A 10,183-nucleotide genomic window follows, 5' to 3' on the forward strand; every position below is an offset into this window, starting at 1 on the left:
GGGAGGCACACCTGGGGTGGGCCTTAGGGCCCATCTGCCCTAGGGTTTGCCCCCCTTCCCTCTTGGAGGCACCTTGGGCCTTGGTGGGGGGCGCACCAGCCCACCTGGGGCTGGTCCCCTCCCACACTTGGCCCATGCAGCCCTCCGGGGCTGGTGGCCCCACTTGGTGGACCCCCGGACCCCTCCGGTGGTCCCGGTACACTACCGGTAAAACCCGAAACTTTTCCGGTGACCAAAACAGGACTTCCCATATATAAATCTTTACCTCCAGACCATTCCGGAACTCCTCGTGACGTCCAGGATCTCATTCGGGACTCCGAACAAATATTCGGGTTACTGCATACACATATCTTCATAACCCTAGCGTCACCGAACCTTAAGTGTGTAGACCCTACGGGTTCGGGAGACATGCAGACATGACCGAGACGTTCTCCGGTCAATAACCAACAGCGGGATCTGGATACCCATGATGGCTCCCACATGTTCCACGATGATCTCATCGGATGAACCACGATGTCAAGGACTTAATCAATCCCGTATACAATTCCCTTTGTCTAGCGGTATCGATTTTGCCCGAGATTCGATCGTCGGTATCCTATACCTTGTTCAATCTCGTTACCGGCAAGTCTCTTTACTCGTTCCGTAACACATCATCCCGTGATCAACTCCTTGGTCACATTGCGCATATGATGATGTCCTACCGAGTGGGCCCAGAGATACCTCTCCGCTTACACGGAGTGACAAATCCCAGTCTCGATTCGTGCCAACCCAACAGACACTTTCGGAGATACCTGTAATGCACCTTTATAGTCACCCAGTTACGTTGTGACGTTTGATACACCCAAAGCACTCCTACGGTATCCGGGAGTTGCACAATCTCATGGTCTAAGGAAATGATACTTGACATTAGAAAAGCTTTAGCATACGAACTGTACGATCTTTGTGCTAGGCTTAGGATTGGGTCTTGTCCATCACATCATTCTCCTAATGATGTGATCCCGTTATCAACGACATCCAATGTCCATGGTTAGGAAACCGTAACCATCTATTGATCAACGAGCTAGTCAACTAGAGGCTTACTAGGGACATATTATGGTCTATGTATTTCACACGTGTATTACGATTTCCGGATAATACAGTTATAGCATGAATAAACAAAATTATCATGAACAAGGAAATATAATAATAACTAATTTATTATTGCCTCTAGGCATATTTCCAACAGTGAGCCCCCGGCCTCTTCCTCCCCCTCGTCCCCGTCGACGCGGTCGTGCTCCTCCGCGTGCTCACCCACAGTGCTCGCCTGCTGCCGCTTCCTCCCGCGTGCTCACGCCCGACCACACGCTCGCGGCCGCCCCGGCCGCGCCCGCTCAACCTCGCGCGCGCCCGTGCGCCCCGGCACAACCCCGCTGCAGCCCCGCGCTCGCCCGCTCGTGCGTGGCCTCGCCCGCGCCCTTGCCCGCCGGCTGGCCGCGCCCGCTCACGGAGCGCTCCGTGTCCCAGCCGCCCTGCCCTGCTCCGCTCCCTCCTGCCGCTCCTCGCCTTGCCGCTCCAGCCGCGCGGCCCCGCAACGGCCCGCAGCGCCGCCGCCCCCTGCGCTCGCCTCCGCCTGCCGCGGCTGGCCGGCGAGCCTCGCCGAGGCCACGGCCTCACCCCGCCGCACTGGGCTACGGCCTCCGCCGGCGCCCCCTGTTGCCCCTTTCGGGTGCACGAGCGCCGCTAACCACGCCTGTTACGGACCCCCAGGGGCCTATGACAAAGGGGGCCCACCCCACAGAACGTTTTAAAAAAAGAGAATTAATAATAAAAATAAATAAAATAATTAATAATAATTAAATTAATTATTTAATTAAGGAAATAATTAAGTTAATTAATTATAATTAGATTAAACCTAATCACTAATTAACCTAATTAACTGTTAGTTAATTAAAACAGAGTATGACGAACGGGACCCACCTGTCAGGTTGACCAAGTCAACTACTGACGTCATGCTGACGTCATGATGACGTCAGCAGACACTATTCTGGATAATGTTGATTAAATTAAATAAATAAATCCTAAAAATGATTTAAATCTTTTAAAATTAATATAAAATAAACCGTAGCTCAGATGGAAAAACTTTGTACATGAAAGTTGCTCAGAACGACGAGACGAATTTGAATACGCAGCCCGTTTATCCGCCACGCATCCCTAGCATAGCGAACACGCAACTTTCCCCCTCTGTTTCATCTGTGCGAAAACGCGAAACACCGGGGATACTTTCCCGGATGTTTCCCCCCTTCACCGGTATCACCTCATACCGCGATAGGGCACCCCTAGCACCGCTACTTGTCATGTCATGCATCGCTATGCATCTGTTTGCTTAAATATTTATTGTTTCTTCCCCCTCTTCTCTCGCTAGACACCGAGACCGACGCCGCTGCTACCCAGTACGACTACGGAGTTGACGATCCCTCTCTCTTGCCAGAGCAACCAGGCAAGCCCCCCCTTTGATCACCAGATATCGCCTACTCTTCTCTATACTGCTTGCATTAGAGTAGTGTAGCATGTTACTTTCGTATTCCTCCTATCCTGATGCATAGCCTGTCCTTGCTACTACTGTTGATACCTTTACCTGCAATCCTACTTGCTTAGTATAGGATGCTAGTATTTCCATCTGTGGCCCTACATTCTTGTCCGTCTGCTGTGCTATACTATCGGGCCGTGATCACTCGGAGGTGATCACGGGTATATACTATTACTTTATACATGATACATGTGGTGATTAAAGACGTCGGCTCGTAGGAGCACCCGCGAGTGGATCTTTGAGCGGAGCGACAGGGCAGGTTCGACCACCTAGGAGAGAGGTGGGCCTGGCCCTGGTCGGCGTTCGCGGATACTTAACACGCTTAACGAGATCTGGGTATTTGATCTGAGTTTGGCCATTTGGTCTATACGCACTAACCATCTACGCGGGAGTAGTTATGGGTATCCCGGCGTCGGTATCAGCCGAAGCCTTCGTGACGTCAGCGACTGAGCGGCGCGCGCCGGATTGGAACGTAAGCCTGCTCTTGTATTAGGGCTAGTTCTGCTTCCGGCCGCGTCGCAACGTGCAGGTGTGCTAGGGCGATGGGCCCAGACCCCTGCGCTTAGGTTTAGACCGGCGTGCTGACCTCTCTGTGTCTAGGTAGGGCTGCGACGTGTTGATCTCGAGGCCGGGCATGACCCAGGAAAGTGTGTCCGGCCAAATGGGATCGAGCGTGTTGGGTATGTGGTGCACCCCTGCAGGGAAGTTAATCTATTCGAATAGCCGTGATCTTCGGTAACAGGACGACTTGGAGTTGTACCTTGACCTTATGACAACTAGAACGGATACTTAATAAAACACACCCTTCCAAGTGCCAGATACAACCGGTGATCGCTCTCTCAGGGCGACGAGGGGAGGATCATCGGTTAGGATTATGCTATACGATGCTGCTTGGAGGACTTCAGTCTACTCTCTTCTACATGCTGCAAGACGGAGGCTGCCAGAAGCGTAGTCTTCGAAAGGACTAGCTATCCCCCTCTTATTCCAGCATTCTGCAGTCCAGTCCACATATAATAGCCTTATTCCAGTTGATACCAATGCATATGTAGTGTAGCTCCTTGCTTGCGAGTACTTTGGATGAGTACTCACGGTTGCTTTCTCCCCCTTTTCCCCCCTTTCCTTTCTTCCTGGTTGTCGCAACCAGATGTTGGAGCCCAGGAGCCAGACGCCACCGTCGACGACGACTCCTACTACACCGGAGGTGCCTACTACTACGTGATGCCCGCTGACGACGACCAGGAGTAGTTAGGAGGATCCCAGGCAGGAGGCCTGCGCCTCTTTCGATCTGTATCCCAGTTTGTGCTAGCCTTCTTAAGGCAAACTTGTTTAACTTATGTCTGTACTCAGATATTGTTGCTTCCGCTGACTCGTCTATGATCGAGCTCTTGTATTCGAGCCCTCGAGGCCCCTGGCTTGTAATATGATGCTTGTATGACTTATTTTAATTGTAGAGTTGTGTTGTGATATCTTCCCGTGAGTCCTTGATCTTGATCGTACACATTTGCGTGCATGATTAGTGTACGGTCAAATCGGGGGCGTCACAAGTTGGTATCAGAGCCGACTGCCTGTAGGAATCCCCCTTCCACACTCCTTGGCCGAAGTCGAGTCTAGACATTGTATAAACTTTTACTAACTTGGCTGTGTGCCTTACGGGCCCACGTCGCCATCGGGTGGTACTAGTATCTTTTACTCCTCGACCTTTACTCTGGGACTCTGAACTCTCTTCTACTCGGGTTAAACGAATTTACTAACTCTGACACTAGGATCCCGTTACGACATTCACCCCAAAGTTGGATAAGCCCTAGTTATTCTTTAGAATTGTATTTGAACATTATCCACATTGTCATTTGACTCCTGTGAAAACATCTGTGTTTTCAGATGGAACCCACGAGGCAGGTCGTGCGCCACACGACGGCCATTGGTGCCTCAGGGTCACCTGCTGTGTTGGTTGAGATGATGACCTATCTGGGTTATCGCTGGCACCCTGAGTACACCGTCTATGAGGAGTATCAGGACTTCAACCAGGAGCAGTACCGTGCCATCGTCCACCTCTACTCTCGGGAGTATGACTCCACTACCGTGCTGCACACTGCTCATGGTGTTGGAGTGACTATCGATATGGCGGTCCACGATGCTGCTTATGCTGCTCTGACACGTCTTCGTGGAGAGTATCAGGAGTTGGACACCTCCCCCTTCAGGCACATTGCTATCGCATCCGATGTTGGTGCGGAGGGTTACTACACTGCTGCCTACTCCACTGTCACCCGAGAGCCATTCTACCATCAGAACCTGGTTCTGCATGCTGATGGGCTGGATCGAGCTAACCGAGCTCTTCGCCACGAGTTGTACACCACCCGTCAGCACCTCTACCGTGCTCTGACGATGTTGCACCCCTTCGTCGGATCTCGGGAGCTGTCGCGTTCTGCTATCTACCCAGCCAGGACCGTGATGCCCCAGGGCGTCGGCTGGCCAGATGTGGGAGGCTACTCTCCTGCATTGGGCCCTCTCCTGCCACCTGCGCGTCGGGTTCCGCACCAGAGTATCCGCGGACCCCAGGCTACTCGCGTGGAGGTCTTCCCTTCGCGTCACTGCCAGCTGTCGGGCTACACCTACCTCCGCAGTACCGCATGGGACTGACGTAGACTTGCTTATTAGTGTTAGATGCATTCGCCGCGAGCCTGCGTGCCGCCTATGATGTCTTAGTCTATGTACTGAACACTGTGTAACGAACTCTATGCATGATCTCTTTTGTAAGATATGCCGACTACTATGTGGTATCTATCGTGCTGCTTTCGTTGTGCATGTTTCATCATGAATGATTCTTGTTTTTACAATTCCTCAATGCTGAACTACCCCTGTTAAATATTAGCAGGATGGTTAGACCAGGTGGTCGTGGTCGTGGTGGCAACGCCCCACCACCGCCTGAGTACATGGCTGGTATGATCCAACAGCTTGAGATGAATCGCCAGTTCATGGAAAATATGATGGCTCAGTTTCCTCGCCCCAATATGAACCAGCAGCCAACCCCAGTAACTCTGCAGGATTTCATGCGCCTGAACCCAACTGTGTACCGCAGCTCAACTCAGCCTCTGGATGCTGATGACTGGCTCCGTGACATCACCTATGAGATGGAGTCTGCTGATGTAGCCCCTGCCAGCTATGTCACCTTTGCTTCCTTCTTCCTGAAGGGACCCGCAGCTCAATGGTGGGACAGCCACAGGCGTACACTGCCAGCTGGAACAATCATCACCTGGCCAGACTTCCAAGCTGCCTTCCGTGCTCGCTTCATTCCTCAGGGAGTTATGGACCGGAAGAAGCGTGAGTTCCGCAACCTCACCCAAGGCAACAAGACTGTGGAAGCTTATCAGCGGGAGTTTCTGGACTTGTCCCGCTATGCTGAAGAGGACATTGCAACTGATGCACGCAGACAGGAGAAGTTCCGGGATGGCCTTCAAGCTGACATCAAACTCGCACTTCTAGTGCATGATTTTGCTGATTTCGCCACTCTGGTGAACAAAGCCATCAATGTCGAAACTGGTCTGCAGGAATACCAGAGCTCTCACAGGTGCAACCGTGACACGGGCTCATCTTCGGGCCCGTCCTCGCAGAAGCGCAAGATATGGATTCCCAATAGCTTGTACCAGCCGGATGCACCTACCCCAAGGCAGACCTACGCTGCACCTCGTCTGCCTACTCCTCCGACTAGGCGGCCAAGACTCCCAGCTCCACCACCACAAGCTCCTGTTCCCACTCCCAATAATGGATTGTGCTTCAGGTGTGGGCAACCAGGGCATCGTGCTAGGGAATGCAACCAGAACCCGAATCAACTGGCCCTTCCAGCAACTGGCCGTGGAAGCAACCAGCTCCGCAGCAACAATGCCAAGTCTTATGGTCGTGTTCATGCCAACCACGTTGATCTGAGCGAAGCTCAAGACCAGCCTGCTACTGTGATGGGTACCCTCCTCGTAAATTCAGTACCAGCATCCGTTTTATTTGATACAGGTGCATCGCATTCATTCATGTCAGAAGGGTTTGCATGCTTGCACGACATTAAATACGAAGAGATGAACACTGCGATTGTGGTACACACCCCTGCGGGCCAATGTCGAACCTCCATGATTAGCAACAACGTCCCCGTAGAAATCGAAGGACTGGAATTCCTTGCCTCTCCCATCGTACTGAAGTCCTGTAGCATTGATCTCATTCTGGGAATGAATTGGTTAAAAGCGCATACTGCTTCTATAGTTTGCGCCACTAAGGTCGTCCATTTGCTACACCCTTCTGATGAAATAATAGCTTATCAAGCTCGTCTAGTTCAGAACGCCGAGGCACGACTTTATGCCTTGAATGCGTTGAACGCTGCACCACTCGAGGGCATTGAAAACGTTCTCGTCGTTCGTGAATTCCAAGATGTATTCCCAGAAGAACTTCCAGGGATTCCCCCTGCTAGAGCTGTCGAATTCATCATCGACTTGAAACCTGGCACTACCCCTATAGCTAAACGACCCTACAAGATGCCGCCGCATGAACTCCTTGAGCTTAAGGAGGAAATCGACAAATCTCTTGTCAAAGGTTTCATTCGCCCAAGTTGCTCTCCTTGGGGAGCACCTTCTCTCTTTGTTAGGAAGAAGGATGGGACAAACCGATTGGTCCAAGACTACCGTCCTATAAACCAAGCTACCATTCAGAATAAATACCCTCTTCCTCGGATCAATGATCTTTACGATCAACTGGCTGGTTCATCAGTGTTCTCCAAACTTGACTTGAGGTTGGGTTACCACCAGATCCGTGTTCGTGAAGAGGACATCCCAAAAACCGCCTTCGTGACTCGGTATGGGTCATATGAGTACACCGTCATGTCATTCGGCTTAACGAATGCTCCCGCCACCTTCTCTCGTCTGATGAATTATATATTCATGGATTACCTCGACAAGTTCGTCGTGGTTTATTTGGACGATATCCTTGTATTTTCCAAGAACGAGGAAGAACATGCTGGACATCTGCGTCTTGTGCTAGAGAAGCTTCGAGAACATCAGCTGTATGCTAAGTATTCCAAGTGTGAATTCTGGCTTCCCGAAGTAACCTATCTTGGGCATGTCATCTCCAAAGATGGTATTGCCGTCAACCCTGAACGAGTTCAGGCTATTCTCGATTGGACTCCTCCGAAGAATGTGAAGCAAGTCCGAAGTTTTCTCGGCCTCGCCAGCTATTGCCGTCGATTCGTCGAGAACTTCTCCAAGATTGCCAGGCCTCTGACTAATTTGTTGCATAAGGGTGTCAAGTTCGACTGGACAGACAAGTGTCAGGAAAGTTTCCAGGCGCTCAAAGACAAGTTGACTTCTGCCCCCGTACTTGCTCCACCTGATACTAAGAAGGACTTCGTCATTTACTGCGACGCTTCCCGTCAAGGATTAGGCTGTGTCCTAATGCAAGAGCGCAGAGTGATTGCTTATGCCTCTCGTCAATTGCGCCCTCACGAAGAAAACTACCCGGTTCACGACCTCGAGCTTGCTGCTGTCATTCATGCACTGAAGCAGTGGCGACATTACCTTCTCGGTAATCGTTGCGATATCTTCACCGACCATCAAAGTCTGAAGTATCTGTTTACTCAGCCAGATTTGAACCTACGCCAGCAAAGATGGATGGAGACTGTTGCAGACTTTGACGTGGATATATCATATACCCCCGGCAAGGCTAATGTAATGGCTGATGCCCTGAGCCGCAAGTCTTACTGCAACCACCTCCAGGTCCACAAAGTTCAGCCCTCGCTTGTCGAAGAATTTAGAGGGCTGAACCTCCATATTGTTCCCCCGGGATCACTCGCTCCCCCTCCCGAAGGTTTCCCCAAACAGAACCTCCATGTTGTTCCCAAGGGTTCTCTCAATACCCTGGTTGCGAAACCAGATCTTGTGGACACCATCAAATGGATACAGAAGTGTGACGATGAAGTCCTCAAGATTAAGCGCGACCTCAAAAGGGGGAAGCCCTCATTCTTCACGATCACCGACGATGGCGCCTTGTATTTCAAAGGCCGCTTAGTGGTACCATGTTCGAAGAAAAACCTGGATAAGACTAAAAGGGTTATGCAAGAAGCCCATGATACGCCTCTGTCCATCCATCCTGGTAGTACAAAGATGTACCAGGATATTCGTCAAAGATTCTGGTGGTCTAATATGAAGCAGGACATTGCTCGTTAGGTTGCTGAGTGTGACATTTGTCGCCGAATCAAAGCAGAGCATCAAAGGCCTGCTGGAACTCTGCAACCTATCTCTATTCCTGAATGGAAATGGGACCATGTTGAAATGGACTTCGTCACTGGATTTCCCAAATCGCAGAAAGGTAATGATGCTATTCTTGTCGTCATTGACCGGCTTTCCAAAGTTGCCCATTTCCTGGCGGTCAAAGAGACAATCACTGCTAGTCAGCTTGCTACTCTCTACATGGCTAGAATTGTTTCACTTCACGGTATCCCACTGGTTATCAGTTCCGACCGTGGCAGCTTATTCACTTCAAGGTTTTGGGCGAGTTTCCAAGAAGCTATGGGGACTCATCTGTCGTTCAGTACTGCATTCCATCCTCAGTCGCAAGGACAGGTTGAACGTGTCAACCAAGTTCTCGAAGACATGCTACGAGCTTGTGTAATCTCATTCGGCAAGAAATGGGAGGAATCTCTTCCATATGCCGAGTTCTCTTATAATAATAGCTATCAAGCTAGTCTAAAGATGTCCCCCTTCGAAGTGCTATATGGACGAAAGTGTCGAACCCCTCTGAACTGGTCAGAAACTGGGGAACGTCCACTCTTTGGTCCGGATATTATACAACAGGCCGAAGAACAAGTTCGCATTATTCGCGAGAATCTCAAGACTGCTCAGTCACGTCAGAAAAGTCAGTATGACCGTCATCACCAAGACATGGTCTATCAACCTGGCGAAAAGGCTTATCTTCGAGTTACACCAATGAAGGGTGCTCACCGCTTCGGGATCAAGGGCAAGCTAGCTCCTCGCTATATCGGTCCCTTCACTATTCTCGAAAGGCGTGGAAAGGTGGCATATCAACTGGAGCTTCCACCGAACCTTTCTCAGGTTCACGATGTGTTCCACGTGTCACAACTCCGCCGTTGCTTCAAGGATCCAATCCGAGCGGTGGATCATGAAGTGCTCGAATTGCAACAGGACCTCTCCTATAAAGAGCATCCGGTCCGCATCCTCGACCAAGCTGAACGCCGCACACGCCAGAAGGCGATCAAGTTCCTCAAGGTCCAGTGGTCGAATCACTCTGAAGACGAAGCCACCTGGGAACGCGAGGATCTCCTGCGTGATGAATACCCCGCACTGTTTCCTTCTACCTCCTAAAATCTCGGGACGAGATTTCTTGTAGTGGAGGAGTTTTGTAACGCCCGGATAATTAAGCTACAGTGATTCCCCGCTAATGATGCCACGTCACCACGGTTACTGTGGATAATCTACCGTTAGGCCAAAACCGAGTCAAATTCAAACATTAAAATAAAGTTAAATTATAAAAGTTTCAAAATATTAAACTAAAATGTTCGGAGTGTGCAGTTAAATGCCAGGGTAATTATAATGAAGCAAACACATTTTTATAAAATGCCTAAATAAT

This window comes from Triticum urartu, chromosome 4 (genome assembly GCF_003073215.2).
Source record: "Triticum urartu cultivar G1812 chromosome 4, Tu2.1, whole genome shotgun sequence".
NCBI classification, from domain to species: Eukaryota; Viridiplantae; Streptophyta; class Magnoliopsida; order Poales; family Poaceae; genus Triticum; species Triticum urartu.